At 47.1% G+C, this 15,757-nt stretch overlaps 1 protein-coding gene across 6 annotated transcripts in view; it reads right to left on the bottom strand.

Annotated features, from left to right (window-relative positions):
- YPEL2 (yippee like 2) overlaps positions 1–11,847 on the bottom strand; it is a 39,077-nt gene extending 27,230 nt beyond the window's left edge. For 2 of the 6 annotated variants that reach the window (XR_005831451.1, XM_040618174.1), the window contains exons 1-2: positions 11,740–11,813; positions 10,700–10,771 (exon numbers count right to left, since the gene is read on the bottom strand). The gene's annotated coding sequence lies outside the window, so the exon portion shown is untranslated. Of the gene's footprint in view, positions 1–4,082; positions 4,432–4,526; positions 9,917–10,699; positions 10,772–11,739 lie in introns of those variants that run through there. The other 4 variants (XM_040618192.1, XM_040618207.1, XM_040618198.1 and 1 more) reach the window with 4 other exon arrangements.
- Between the last annotated feature and the right edge of the window lie 3,910 nt (positions 11,848–15,757).

The raw sequence follows: 15,757 nt of genomic DNA, 5'->3' as shown, positions 1-15,757 counted from the left end.
GATGGAAACACCTTTTTACAATCTGACATCATCCCACAGAACCTGCAAGGCAGCTCAGGTCTGGCTCTCTTTTGGGAAGAAATCACTTTTTCAGATCCCACATCATAAGCCTTACCAGCTACTGATGTTTCTTCTGAGGATGGATGAAGCATAAAGGATAAAGGAAACAGCTCCCCTCCCTCCCTGATACATGGCGTGCATGCATGCTCTAGAAATTAATCATGAACTCTGGCTGCTCCTCCCACAAGGATTTTCCTTTCCATAAAACATGTGATTCTGTTCAGTTTCTAAGTTTGTACTTTGTGTCTCAACTACTGGAACACCACCAACACTCCCCACCCCCAAATATGAAAACCAAGAAATAAAACCCCCCACACCTGACCTCCTTCTGAAGTGGACAAAACAGAAAAGTACAAAAGCTTAAGAGCTGGTCTCTAAGCCGGTATGAGTAACTCGTCTGAAGCACAGCTGATGATCTTCCAGGTCAAAATAAAACCAGTCCAGGTCATGACGCTGCTACACTGCTAAAATAGCTCCCTGGACTTTGTGTGCTAACCTGGCTCTGCTGCTGCTCAGTAGGATACACCTTCCCAGAAAAAGCACCAGCCACGCACCTGGCTCAAGGTATGCTGAAGAGAACGGCTGGACTGGAGCTGTTACAAGCAAATACACCTCTCTGGTTTACTAAAGGGGAAAGAGTTGAAACAGCAGGATGGAAATCCAAAAGTCAGTTGGGGAACTGAAGGCAGGGCCCAGGAAAATTGCTGTAGGAAGCAATCCTGCAGAACTCATACGCATCCCGTTTAGATGATGTCTTCTGCCCAGTGTTAGCATTGGTCACAAGTAGCTCACCGTGACAAAACCATCCAAGTCATTCTTGAAAACAACAACAAAAATCAGACTGTGAACCTGTTACTGCTGGTTGCTGGAAAGCCTCCCGCATGATCATCGTCAGAGAGAGAGATCTGCAAAAAAACCTCATCGCTTGGGTACTGAAGTGAACTAAAGTTTCCCACTTAGGGAAACCTCTGTCTTCATCACTTCTGCTCCTAAGCAATTGTTGAAAAGGAAGATTCAAGGTACCCACGTTGCTTTAGCGTTTCTGAAAGCATTACCCACTGAACCCACTGCCGGCTGGACAATCCCAAAAGTCAGGCATGCTATCTGCAATCTTCCTAGTAAAGAGTTCCTACAAGCACAAGACTGGAGGGCTGTCATAGGCTCACACACGCACCAGTTGGTGCAGTCAAAGCTTCATTACATTATGACCATCCACAGTGCTCAACAGGAGGCAAATTCCAGTAAGACAACAGGATACCCATTTTTTTCTTTTTCTGAAGTACTTTTCTTCTGTTCTCCAGGGCAGAAGCTCTCCCTTACAGTCAAATGGGGGGGGAAGTCTTACTCATCCAGCAAACTGCTGATAAAGCATATCTATCACAATCATAACAGTCAGCACTTACATAGCACTCTTCATCCTCAAAGCTCTTTGCAAACACTAATCAGATCAACCTTTTCCAATTAAAGTTACAGTGAGAGCTTTGGAAGACCCATCCTGACACAGAAAGGCTCGCTTCTCAGCTTAGTAGGAACTTTTCAGTCCAAAGGGATCTTGCTGGGAATTTATCTGGCCAACCTGTAGCTAAGCAGACTGCCTGGGCGCTATTTGGTACACAGCTGCATCTCTGGATTTCAGCAAGATTTGTCTTCTACAAATTCTACTTCTAATTGGAGAAGTCAGGCAGTCTTCACCAGCATCCTGCCCAAGTTCTCCACTTGCACCAGGATTTTGTCAAAACCGAGTGAAGTTTTGTATTAGACAGCATTGTTTTCTGCTCCAGGGTAAGGAACACCTTGAGGACTGAACCCTAAACTTGCAACAGGGCAGAAACAACATGCAAAACAACACAAATCCTTCCTTATTTTCTGCTGATCTAAGTAAAAGCAACACATCCCAGCCTTCCTGAACTAACCAAGTGCCACCTTTACAGTCACAATACAACAGAACCATCCCCAAATTCCAAACCCCTGCTTCAACAGCTGATATGCTACATGCCAGCCTTAACACATCTCAGAACCTGGAATTTGTGAGCCATGTGCCTTGTCCTCCAAGTGCACGGAAGCAGAAGACTAAGTGTGCTCTTTCTGGGGCCAAATGCAACTGGATTCCAAGGCAAACTACCAAGCCCTGTCTAAAAGAAACAGATTACACAGGACAGACCATCTGGAGGAAAGTGCAAGGAAGGACTGGCAATCGCTTTACCTGATTTCTGAATGAGAAAACAGGCTGTGTCTAAATCTTAGATTTCATTGATTTGTAAGGAAACTGCGCAATGCCCTCTCCTTTTCTTCAGCACGGATAGGTAAATATACCAACCACCAGTTTTACTACTTCCCTCCCACACTGTCCTGCCAAACATATCTTTTCTGATCGGCTGCCCAGCACTGCAACACAACAGCTGAAGAAAGCAGTCTACAGGCATCCTCAAAGCCAAATGGAGACGTAAATGATACCTGACCAGAATAATATAATTCGTGGTTTGCTGACCCCTCTTGTCCAGGCCTCCCAAGCATCAACACTTTAGAACGAGTAAACTAGGAAATACTACAACTGCATTTATCTAACTGAGAAATGAACACAGATGCGCACAAAAAAATATCTGCTGCATGCAGCTTTCTGCAAAAGCATTTCATGAGCTTTCTTTTATTCAACCTCGTAACACATTTAACATCAGCAAAAACGTTTGCCCTTTTAGAAGTGGACAAAAAAAATATTCAAGTGAAATGATACTAGAGCCTATATTAAGATGAATTGCAATTCCTGTTCTCAGTACTGTGGTGAGATGGCAAACCAAATTGATCTCTTTGCCTAAGGCAGGGGAGAGAGCAAAGATTTGTGAGCCAAGATCTTGGTGGGAACCCTAGGTAAGAAACTGCCTTGAAAAAAAACTTCAGATAAGTTCATATACGGTAGCCATACCTTATAAAGGCACTACCCTTGTACAGCTGTCAGCCCAACCGTGGTTTGTGTGCACCATCTACCAAGAGCTCTGTCCTCATCATAGCAAGGCTGAGGAAGGAAAACCAACAGGAAATGCATTCCTACATCCATGAGCACAGCTAGTAGCTTGTAAGGACCCATGTTTGTCTTGAATATCATCTTGAAATGTATTAAACAGTATCCGTGGCTCTCAGCAATGCAAAAACCACCCACCTGTATTTTTTCTTTTTCCTAGTAGCAGATAAATTTGAACTATAATACATTTAACAGCTAACAGTGCATTCCTTCTACTGTAGAACAAAGGTGTGGGGACGATTTCAGGCTGTGCCTCTGGTTTTTCAGAAAGACGAGTTCATGTTCATTAACCTTGCTGACAGCGGGCATTAGTGGAGTCATTCCATTCACTTTAATAAAAAAATTTATGAAAAAAGGTTTGATTAGTTTATCATTGTGCCCAATATTGTTAGAGAATTAATATCTGTCAGCAGCAACATAATCCTGTATTTTCATTTTATTCTTCAAGAGAAGTTTATCTCTGGGATGGACACACTCAAGTCTATGGAACAGAAATCTGTGCATATTAATTAGTTCACAAGAATTCAGAAAACTGGTTTAGTCAAAAGGGAAGAATTATAGGGAAAAAGCTTATCAACATCATTTACTGTGGTTACTGGTGAGAGAATCAGCTGAATGTACTGCTTGCATGCACGGTGTATGTTGGGACTGCCCTGCTTAATCCTGCCAAGTTTCATTCTGGCAGGACAAACAACAGGTTTGTTAGGTTTGTAGGTTTGTTTTATGGATTATTTGATTTTTAAGATAAACTTTAGTCCACAGCTGCCTGTAGTAGCTCTGAAAAAAGGCCATCTATTTTGAAACCCAACCTTTCTTCTTCAGCATCTCTTCTCATTAATATAGAAACAGCTAGAGACGTACTTATGTTGAGTGCAATGAAAGCACAAGAGGAATCAGGTTTGGAGAGTTTTCAGCTTCTACAAGGTCACAAACTGCAGCAGCCTGCGTTGCTCCAGGGTCTTAGCATGATTATAAGAAAATGCTTGAGGTAAGCACGCTTACTTACAAGGGTTTTCTTGACATGGGAACTGCCTTAATGTTGCTTAATGCATTGCGGTTTGAAAGAAGGCGGCTAGTCTCCGAGATGATACGCTGAAATTGGAGTCTGGGTTTAATGCCCAGTTTTGCTTCCCTATGGAATTGAAGTTAGTGTCCGAATGTGAGGTGCTGGACCCTCACAGACACCTGGCACAGTAAAAGAGCTTTCATGCTCTGATGATGGAGTACTGCAACAAAAGATCCTCGATGGGGCAGTCCTGGAGATCCTCGCTACCACACAGGACTGCAACAGCTTTGGAAAAGACGAAGCCAGATCATCTGAAGGTAGGAGGGTAGGATGTACATTGTGAAAGGCCCTGAAAGAAAGGATGACCATTCTGAATTTAAACACTGAACACAAGGAAAAGCCAAGAAAGAAGTTTAAATAGCACATGGGCGTAACACAATGTACCTTTACTCCTTCAGTATCAAGTTTCTGAAATGCACCAATTTCAAATCCTTGATGACACTGCACCCAGCTCAGCAGTACTAGCATGATCAACAAAAGTCATTACTGATACATGAACTGTAAGTGTCCTCCTCTAACACCTTCGCTCCTGCAGCTCATTCTCCAAACCCTGCAAAGTCCTTGGAGATGGGAAAATAACAGGAGAGATGGTGGAAGATGGCCGGCAGGAATCCTCGGCATTTACATTTATCAGATACACGGACACAGCTGCATTACTAGTAGTAGCAGGGAGCAGGTTTCTCACTTAAGACTGCCTCCAACCAGAAATAACCCTCTTTATTCCCCTGAATACCTCCTAGCAAGCCACTTCACTTCTGCGGGCCCTAGTTCTCTCTTCTGCACACTGGAGGCAGCACCCTTCACTGCTAGGCAGCACTTCATCACTCTGGGAAAAAGGACCTGGATGGATAGATGGATGCAAAGAGGCAATACAGCTGGCAAACAGTACTGCAGACAATTGCCAGGAAACCACTAGAGGGCATCCAAAAGAGATCCAGTGGGAAGCAATTAAAGACGATCTGGCCATAGTGAATCCGGGACAGGCAGGACGCCAACCACGCTGCACCTGCCATGCTCCACATAGCATAGCCAGCCTGTCAGGAAAAACATCGGCGTTATTATTCTGCTGAACAGCTATCAATACTAAACCTGTCAAAACTGTCACTGCACATTATATTAAACACATTTTAAAGGTTGGGTTTTTTGGGGGGGTTGTTTTCTTTTTTAAAAACCAGCAATATGTCAGTCCATGGTCTATCACAACTCTTCATGTTGAAAATACACTCAGCACCCCTACAACAAACTTAGTCTCTCTGATGGAGAGGCTTTCTATGAAGACAACATGGAAGGTACATAAAAATGAGTTGAACCTTAAAAGGAACAAACAGCAAATCTTCATAACTCATTTTGGTTTGGAATTGTTTTGAAGTCTCTCTAGCTTTGTCACTGTACACACTATTAAACCATAACTTATTAAAACCAAAGTAATTATTGTTTCAAATTTTTCTTCACATAGTTGATTTGCCTTCTATCAATTTGGAGATTTAAAATTTTAATTTAGAGATTTTTACATTTTAAAGTTTCACTTTTTTTTTTTTTAAATAACATCTACACCAGTGCATTTCCAGGTTCTCAAGTGCAACCGTGTGGTGAGAAGCAAGGCCAGAGGACCCCTGCGTTCAAAGCAAAAGCTTTCTTGTACTGAACTGCAGTGCACACCTGACTGGGGAGCGAAGGAACAGGTTAAAATAACCTGGTGAATGAAGACAGTGCAGAGATGCTTCTTTCCTGGCAGCAGATTACAGAGACCAGATGACCATGGGAACTTTCTGACTTTATTTACATATCTAAAGCTGGACTCAGCCTGTTCAGTGTCAGAACTGCTAACTCATCTCTACCCACAATTCAGAACAAAGCACGCTGTTCAAAACAATCCACTCAGACATGCCACAGACACCACCGGCGAGTGGCAAAGGGAAATCATCCTGGAAATTTTAATCAAATTCTTCACTTTACAATTTCGTCTCAAAAGGCACAGGACAGCCAGGACAGATATCGTTTCACAGGGCTGCCTTCAAAATTTGTTACCTTTTCTGGGCCTGTCTCTGAAACCACATGAACGTGGACTGCAAGATTCAGCCTCTACCGAGGAATGACTGACACCTCTGGCTGAATTCTCTTCCCACTCTCTGATGAGTTGCCTGGCAGCAATATCTTTGCAATGCAGAAGAGCCTGCACAGCTGATAACAAGCAGCATGGCAAGTGTTATAGCTGCAAGCTGTCCACCTTTGCTTTGCAGGTACACCCCACCACAGCTGAATTCAATAACCAGTTACAACAGAGGCCAATGCGCATCACCAAATGCAGGAGGAAACATTCATGCAGAAAAGCATCGTGGCTGGCCAAGACACACGTGAAACAAGCCAGCGCTTACTTTTGTTCCTACCGGCAAGTCCCACTTGTGCCACAAATAAACAAAAACAGCAAGGCTGAACTAATTTAAAACACAAATTACTCCATTTCCTCCCTTAACATTTTGCAGAAACTCATGCCAGCATCCCCCACAACGGGGTAACGCTCCTTCCTTTGAAGTGGCCAAGCAGGTATGATGCACTCGACTGAGACCACAGCAATGGCTCAAACCAACTGTAAGATGAAGCTCTTCAATTCACACCCATCCTTCTGCTCAAGCAAGCTACACGTTCAATGTGACCACAGATCAAGGACATCATCCTTTGCCAGTATTACACATATACAGTGTTCTACAACACGAAAGCCGACCCTCACCTTGCTATCCCAGTACCAACCTGAACTAAAGACGTCAAGGAAAAGTTCTTCCCATCCAAATGGCCAATTTTACTGACAAAATGGAAACACTCTACCTTCTCAACTTCTCTTCCTCATTTGTTTTAATTGTAGAACAGTTCAGCTATCCAAATCATCTCATGTCGTTACATTTGTTTTGGTGTGCTCCTTACATTCCTCTATTATCTTCCTTCTTAGCAAATGTAGGTATGACGAGGATTCAATTAATCTGGTCTGCTAGATGGATCATCCGTTTCCCTGATAAAGGCTGGGTACTGACAGGGAACACTGTGAGAACATTTGTCTATCACCAAGTATCCTTCCAATATCCTCTGAAGTCATTTGTAGTTGAAAGAAGGATTTGCCACAGCTGCCTGTCATGACTTGCTACATGCAAGCTCCCCTTGTCAAATCCTGTAAGTTTTCATCTGCGCACGCAACCCATCTGCTCAGAGAGCTCTTCCCAGGAGCATCTTTTAACTAGCCTCGCACTGCCCAGAAGCACAGCTGTCACAGGAGAGACAGTGACTTCATTTTCTACTCTGGTACATCTGTCTCTCTTCTGAGTAAAGCTATGGATAAGATGCTGAATTCTGACCCATCTCTGCCAGTAACACTTTTTATGCAACAGCTACCATATTAACGAGGTACGTACCTTCCATGGCAGTTCAGTCAGCATCCCTCTAGCTTTCACTCAGCAACCCACACCTCAAAGGCACAAAGTCAGGTGAAAATTTATAGCTTGAATCTTCACATGACAGATACTTTATAGCTAAATCTACTTTAAGATGGTCAAGTCAGCTGTTACCTTGCCAGTTCCTGTCACTAGTTCCTCCTGGATATCCTCGCTACCCTGCACGTTACTGCCAAGGTATGTGAACTGACTCATCTCTTACAGTTCTGTGCCTACTGACACATGTTTGCGCTGGGAGTACCTGGGATTCTCGTTAAGATTTCCCCCATACACAGTTAATTAGTAACTCCATCTTTTTTTGTGATGCTGGACAATCTGTTTTTAATAACATGTTGCTTGAGCCATCCTTTAGCAATATTTCATCAGTGAAATTTCAATCTTCCAGAGTTCTGTGGCAGAGCTGTGCAATGCCTGGGTCATACCATGCTACATTTTTGTCCTCATAGTGAAGCCACTGCCAATATGAAACAGGAGAAGTGAGACCGCAGCTTTTGACACCGCTCTGCCTTCCCTCTCTGTGGATCAAAAAGTTCTCTGAAGGGCAAATTCAAAACATCCTCAGGTTTTGAAACTTTTAATAGCCTTTGCCTGACCTCGGGAGTTTAGCTCTATAAAAGTCACAATGGCAGTAAAAAAAAAAAAAAAACCGCAAATAGCTACTTATTTTTGTGAGTCAGCAAAACATCACACCTTTTAACACGCTACACCAACACTGGAAGAGGTGTGAAAGAAACTATTCCTAACTGGATGTGTAAGCCTGCGCAAAGAGACCGGAAAGCAGCTCTTACGGGTTGCGCTCCCTTAACTTCCAATGACTCACATTGCCTGGCACTATCATTTGTTAAAGCAAGAGTGAAGCAGGGATAATAGCTATTTACTAAAAACAGAGGAGTGTGATTAGCTTTAATTAGCATTGTCAAGTGACTTGAGATTGTCAGGTACAAGATGTGGGAGAACTAAGTCTCATTAATTATGTTATTTCCTGCAGCCTTAAGTGGCTTGGCCAGTCTAGTGACGCTTCCGGAGACGAAGCTGCTCCCGATGTCCAACACATCCCGCATCAGCGGCTGAAAACACTCTCAGACAGGCCAAGCAGACGTGGCTACAGAGCAGAGTTACAAAGCCAGAACACAAGAACAATCAGCTTATGTACTGCAAGAGAACTACCTGCCCTGACAAACGAGGAACAAAAAGGCAAATAAGACATGGAAGAGAACAGACTCTGAGAGAGAACCAACTGCCAAGCTTCACGGAGGATGAAGAGCAGGGACCAATGCAGGCAACAGGGAGCATACCTGAGGCCCAGGACTCAGCACTCCTGAGCAGCAGCCCACCCGGAAAACTGTATTTACTTCCCCCCAAAGAAGACACACTATAAAGTGTCTTTGTTTTGCAGAAAAAGAGAGATCCAGATCCTCAATCGGCATCACACCATCAACAGACAAGCTGATTTACCAGCTAAAAATACATTCTAAAGGACTGGAAAATCCTTGAGTCAGAACAGTCCATTATCTTCTATGGACTTGCCTTGGCTTCTGGAAGGAAAAGGAAACCCATCCTTAGCCTTTAGTTACTGCAATGAGATCCAGAAGACAAGATCTCCAATTTAACAAGCACAGAAAAGAGGGAACATCCTGAAGGACCAACTTACAGGTCTCTGCCAAGAAGGGGGAAAAAAAAGGAAGCAGTGTATTTTGTTATGGATTCGAAGCAATACATACACTCTGCCGCATCATTCTGCCTCAAACATAACTGATCAGCTTCAGAGCAGCTAAGAGAACCGAACTCTCAATTTCTCCATTCCAGACTCCACTTTGTGATCCCTCCTGAAGCCCACTGCTCTAGCACTTCACAGCTGACCTCTAAAGAAGGCTCTGCTTAAGTTCAGGCAAACAAAGGTTTGCCAGTTAATGAACAAAGCCCAATGAAAGCTTTACTGGCATTTCTTCAAGAGGCACACATGGTCAAAGGCAAGGCCATGATGCAAGAACAATAAATAAATGGGTTTTACTCCTCTGCAATCCTTGCAATGCTTCTGTAGTACCACACTAGATCAAGGAGCTCCCACTTTCTAAACTGCTAGCCAGGACCTACACCAGAGTGACCAGTTCCTTAATTAAATTCTCTCTCAGCAACAGGTATTCAACCCATGAGTCAAGGATCCTTTGAGGGAATGTGGATTTACAGGTAGTGATGCTGTCTTCCTCAATACAGCCCCGACTCAACCACCCACACCAAACAGCAAAGAAAGGAAATCACTTATTCAAAATCTGTGGATCCAGAGGACAAAAGAGAGCTCAATAACCAATACAGTTTTACCAGTTATCCTGATGCTGGCACCATGAAAGAGACACCTGCAAAAAAGCTAAAAAAAAAAAGAAAAAAAAGAAAAAAGCAGCACTTGACACCATCATCATATGAAAGCAATCTCTCTGACCTCCCTAAAGCATTTCCAACTCTAGCTTCCAAGCACAAGGCTCACTTTTAAATGGTCTGTCAGCATAAAATGAAAATTAGGAATACAGTGAAAAAAGGAGAATATCTTAGTTCTCTATCCAAGCAGTGCCGTTACACAGCAAACAATGTTTACAAGAAATGAGAGGTAGGGATCCCAACACGATGAGATCTTAAACAAAGTCAATGGGAGTGCTCTGCAAGAACAAAGTCACAAAATACATCCTCTCCAAGCAGAATCCTCTCATGGATTATAAGCAGCGCTCTTAGTATCTGCTTGTTTACAACTGCCTAACTCAGCAAAGGCCTCTCTGTGCTACCCAGCACAAGCTTTAAGTAACTGTAAACACATTAGCAGAAAATCCTTATCTGGAGCACGTAGTAGGCCCTGAGGAAGATAATGTCAGGAAGGCAGGTGTACCGTCCCACCCCTGGCTTAACTGCCGTCTGCAAGCTAAGAACACAAGTTTGACAGGCCTTCCTCTTTCTGTATTTTAAGACAGAGGCTACAAAAAAGTGGGGACAGATTCACTCCACCACATGTTGGGAGAAGGGGGTGAGGATTCAACTTCTTTTCCTACACCACCAAAAGCACATTTTGAACTGGCACATTCCAAATTCCTCCGGCTTCAAAAACCAGCATTAAAACCTGAAGCTACAGACCCATAGCTCGCTCCGTGGCTACTTCTGTCATCTCAAACTTCTCTGGCTTTTCTGGATCAAACCCGTGAGTTTCTGTGGAGAAGCATAAGACAAGGGACCCTTGACATTTCGCTCTCTGCCCTGGGACCTTGGCACAGCGCTCCGCGTAAGAGGAAGCTGCTACACACTTAACCAGAGGCCCGAGTAACAACACAGACCCAAAGAGCCAACCCTGCTCCCTGCGGGGCACCGGTTTCAATGCAGCACACGCAGCAGCCGCCTGCCCTCAGCGCTAGATGCTCTCTCCAGGCGGACCCAGGTGCCCTGCAGCTCTGCCACACCAGGCACCGTGTCACTCCTGCAGCAGCGAGCCCGGCCTGCCGGTGGGAAAGGCCCGGTCTGCCGGGCCTCGGTGCCAGCACACGGGGCGGGGCGCTGCCCCCGGCCGTGCGGGCTGCGGGTCAGGAGGTGCCCGCAGCACCCGGGAATGCTGCCCTCCCCCAGGGCCGCAAGCCTCACAGCTCCGTGCCAGGCACGGCCCTCGCCGCGCTTCCCGGCTCGCGTGAGGGATTTACCGGCTGCAGGAGCCGGCCGGTGGGGAAGGACCGTCCCCCGCCCCTCCTCTGGCGGTCGCCGGGCACGGCCGGCCCCTGCCCCACTCCCGCGGGTCCTGCCTGTTGCTCTCCCCCGCTGGACGCGCCCGGCGAACCCCCGCGCCCGGGGCACCCTCCCGGACTCGGACCTGTTGCCCTCCCCGCCTCCAGCCCCTCGCCCGGCCCCGCAGACAAAGGCCGCCGCTCGCCGAGCCCGACTCGCGGCTGCCGGCCCCCGGCCCCCCCGCCAGGCAGCACGGCTCCCCTGAGGAGAGCCCGCCGCACCGCGGGGCCGCCCGCCCGAGGGAGCACCCCCGCCCCCGCCGCTCTACCGCGGCCGTGGCGGGGGGGGGGGGGGGAAACGTGACGGGGCCACGGCTGTGGCGCAGCTCCGAGCGGCAGCCCGGCCCCGGCCCCCCCGCCCCGGGCCTCCCCGCCGCCCGGCCCTCGCCCCCCCGCCGCACTCACTCGCCGCGGCGCGGCCGCCTCGAGCGCGTCCCCAAGCGCAGAGGGAGCGCGGCGGCCGACGCGCACCAGGCAGCCCCGCAGCGCCCTCCCCCTCCCGCCGGCTCCCTCCCCTTATAGCCGGTCCGCGAGCCTGCTGGCCCTGAGCGGCACCGCCGCGGGCCAATCGCCTCCCGCTGGCACATAGCAACACCCCGCCGGTTGGCTGCGACCAGCCGCAGCCCATTTTTTTAAGACCAGTCAGAAGGCGAGGACAGCGGAGCGCTCCCGCCCCCGCCCCCTCCCTCCCCGGGCGCGCACACACACACAGGCGCACGCAGCGGCCCCCCGCCCTCCCCGCGGCCGGCCTCGCGCAGGCAGCAGCTGGGAGGCGGCAGCCAATGGGAGCGGCCCTGGCGCTGCCGGCGTGGAGCGCGCGGGGGGAACAACAAACAGCTGCGCTTCCTCTTAAAGGCGCCGCTCCCGCGGGTGGAGAGGGAGACACGGGGCGGGGGGAGGGAAGGGGACCCGCTGTGGCACCGGGGTCCCCCCACGGGGAAGGCCCCAGTGCCGGTGGCGAGCGGCAGCAGGCGGTGGGTGGGTTGTACCCGCGCGACAAAGCGGTACCCGCCTGCGCGGAGGATGCGCGGGGCACTGCACCAAGGCTGCCGCAGCACGCATAGGGGACACCGCAGCCCGGGACCACCCCGGCACCGCTTTACTTCAGTGACCCGTTGTGGTCCCTCCAGCCTCTAGTCCCCTAAACCGCCCCAGTTTGTCCCTGTAATTGTCATAAAGGCTTTAATTACAGTGGTGCGGGGCGGAAGGAAGCCCTTGGCAGGGCCCGGGGGCGGTAGGGAAGGGGGGCAACCGCAGGCCCTTTCGCCTGTTATTTCTGTTTGCACCTGCCGCCCCCGGCTGGAGCCCCCAGCTGCTGCAGAGCCCCCAGCCCCACCACACTGCTGCCCCCGCAGTGGGCCAGGGCGCTTCCACCACCATTAGCTCCACTGCTGGGACACGCCAAGGCACCTCCATCAGCACGAGGACTAACTGCAAATGAAGCTAATGTCATATTTCTCCTGGAAATCTCCATTAGCTTCATCCCACTGCTTACCATCACTTTTATTTATTTTTTTCTCAGCGGCGATCCTGGCCATCTCCTACCCAACCTTACTGCAAACCCCAAGGTGTGCACGTCCATACGTGCACACAACACGCATACGGCAGGGCACAGGCACACAGCTAAGCCAGAAAAAAGTGCAATTAAATGCAGCCGCGTCACCACACTGTAATTAAGACACAAAACGGCACGCACCTCTGTATGAGCTCCTCTGATGGCTCCTCACCGCAGGTCTTGTAGCTCTAGCAAACGATGGCACAGGCACGGCACACTGCTCTGCCAGTGCTGGTACTGTCCTTCCGCACTGTACCAAATGCAGTTTTAATAATGTGTTCTACATGCCCTTTCCTCACATCAAAGGATACATGTTACGTATCTTACTGGATAAAATCTAGTTGCTTTATGAGTTTATTCTTGTTCTAACACTCTACCACATTAGCAAGTTCTTAAAGAGTATTTTCAGCGTTTCTCTAGTAATTGGTAATTACTGATAACTGCAAAGGCAATGTTCTGTTCCATGTTTTAAATGTATGGTCTCTAATACACAGTAAGTAAGGGGCGATATGATGTAGTATTTCTCTTAGTTATTAGATATTCCACTAGTTCTTAGACAGTCTTTGTTTTATTACATGTGGGTAGAAACCCAACCTTCTACTTCACGATATGAAGTAGTTTTCTTCCACACAAGCAAAAGATACCCTGATCACTTTACTAAAAGTGATGCCAGCTAGCTAAGGGATTCTATAGATCAGATTTTAAAATACAAAATTACTTTCCCCCCCCATAAGCTAATGGTACTACCAAATACAATTTAAATACACTCTTAACAAAGATTCAAGCACCATGGTAGTTACTAGCCACTAAATACCAAAGGAAATTGCCGTGTTACCTTTAGACGGCTACAAGAGCAGCAGGAGCCTACTTTGAGGGCTTACTTCAAGCTTCTTCTTTTCTTAGATAACCTCCTTCCTCTCCAAGCCCAGCAGCAAAAGCTAACACATCAGGTTTTTAGACCATTTCACCGGTGCTAAATGAAGCTGTATTTAACAGATCTAGACAAGGCTGCCTGCAGGAAGTGGTGAAAAAGTCTGCTTGAACTTTAAATCACCGTGACTTCTGAAAAGTAAACACAAGTACTCAGAGTTGAAACCATCAGCAAAATAAATTTACACATCATCAAGAGGCTGCCACATAACAGTGAATACCCACCCACCCACCCCGCCAAAAGTGAGTTGCGCAGCAGAATTTTCAGTTTGCTAATAAAAATACATTATTTGCAAGAACACCCAGACTCTTTACAGATATACAAAGCTCTCTGTTGTAATAAGCTTGATTTAGGATGGTGGTTAATTGGAATTACCTTGATGTAAGTTCAGCACGACCATGGAAATCTAAGGGTTCACACAGCTTTGAACATAGAAAAGACAGACCATAAAAAGGGCGAAATTTCTTCTTTAAACTATGTGCTAATCCCTGTGACTTACGAAAACTGGAAGCTTTTTAGGGGTAACAGTGCTTCACTATCAGCATTTCACTCTAGAAAAATAAAATGCTAGTTAGGTCCTAGTTACTGTCTTATTGAAGCTTCAAGTCACGTTTTCACATTTGATTCTGCATCACTGTTTGGTTGCAAACTTCACGAGCACAGCTTAATCAGCATCATTGAATACTTACACTGGGCTAAGCTTTTGGGTAATTTATTCATTAAAAAAAAAATCTGAATATGGGATCTAAACTGACAACTTAGCTTTCCAGTGAACAGCTAATGAGGATTTTTAATTTCTCTGTTTGCAGACATCCATTTTTTGGAGCCTGAACAGCACAGCTAGTGTTTCCCTGCTCAGTGGCTGACATCAGTTTCAACTTTTATTATCATTTAGACTAGAAAAGCCTAACTGATAGAAAACATCACTGACTGGGGCTAACTTTTGCCACGGCAATATTGAGAGGGGGGGAAAGTATCACATCACTCATGGAATATTGCCTCAACATTTTTAGTGCTGCATTAGAATTGTTACTTAAAATCTAATAAAAGCCTGTTTCTCAGCACTGCCAAATTTTATGTGTAGCTGGTGTTACTGGCCTTGTAATCATGACTCCTTGCCTAATACTGCCTTTCTTCTTTGTTTGTAAAGTGGGGATACTTTGAACTTTTTTCAGACATCAGGAAACAACATCTTCAAGTACTTCAGATCAAACAAAAGTGCTTTCATCTATTAACAGCAGTAGGTTTTTTCCCCCCACTTGCAACATTTTTGGTCCAACAACAAAACAGCAGGTGCTCCCAGTGCTTCATCACATCCCCCAAAATCACCGAGAGATCTGTGATGCTGTGAAACCCTCACAATCTACTGTGCGCTGATCACCCCTCTTACTTCCCACAGCAACACTCCGCAGCTTACAATGAGCAACCAGACCACCGTAAACCCACTGTCCAGCTCAATCAGCCCCAGAACCTTTGAGGGAATGAGCATCAGCTCCTGCAAGTCCCCCACCCGCTGCCACCACTGGGCAGAGCTGGCTGGAGGACCGAGCCACCAGCAGGGCTGTGGCGCCCCCCAGTGGCGAGCGGGAGCAGGACAGGCAGGAACCCACCCGTCTGGGTTGGGGAAGGTTTTGTGGCTTCTGTTATTCTGCCCTCAGCCTGTTCCTCGCATTCCACGCAGCCAGGAAAACGAGCCGTTCTCCACGCACGCAGGACATCGCAGGGACAAAGAGTCTCTGAGATTTCTACCAACACCAAGGATCTCGCTCAGCAATGTAGAAAGTATGCCCTGAAAATAAATGAGAATCGCTGCACCTTGCATCCTTCTTGCTTCGGAGGAACCAAGATCTGAATATTCTGTTTGAGCACCAAGCCTCTGTACTGCAGATTTGTGACAGGTTACACAACCTGAAGTGATCGTGGACAAATACCTTCCA

This window comes from Falco naumanni, chromosome 1 (genome assembly GCF_017639655.2).
Source record: "Falco naumanni isolate bFalNau1 chromosome 1, bFalNau1.pat, whole genome shotgun sequence".
NCBI lineage: Eukaryota > Metazoa > Chordata > Aves > Falconiformes > Falconidae > Falco > Falco naumanni.
The sequence above is the reverse complement of the archived record's forward strand: the minus strand, read 5'-3'. Positions and strand labels throughout refer to the sequence as shown.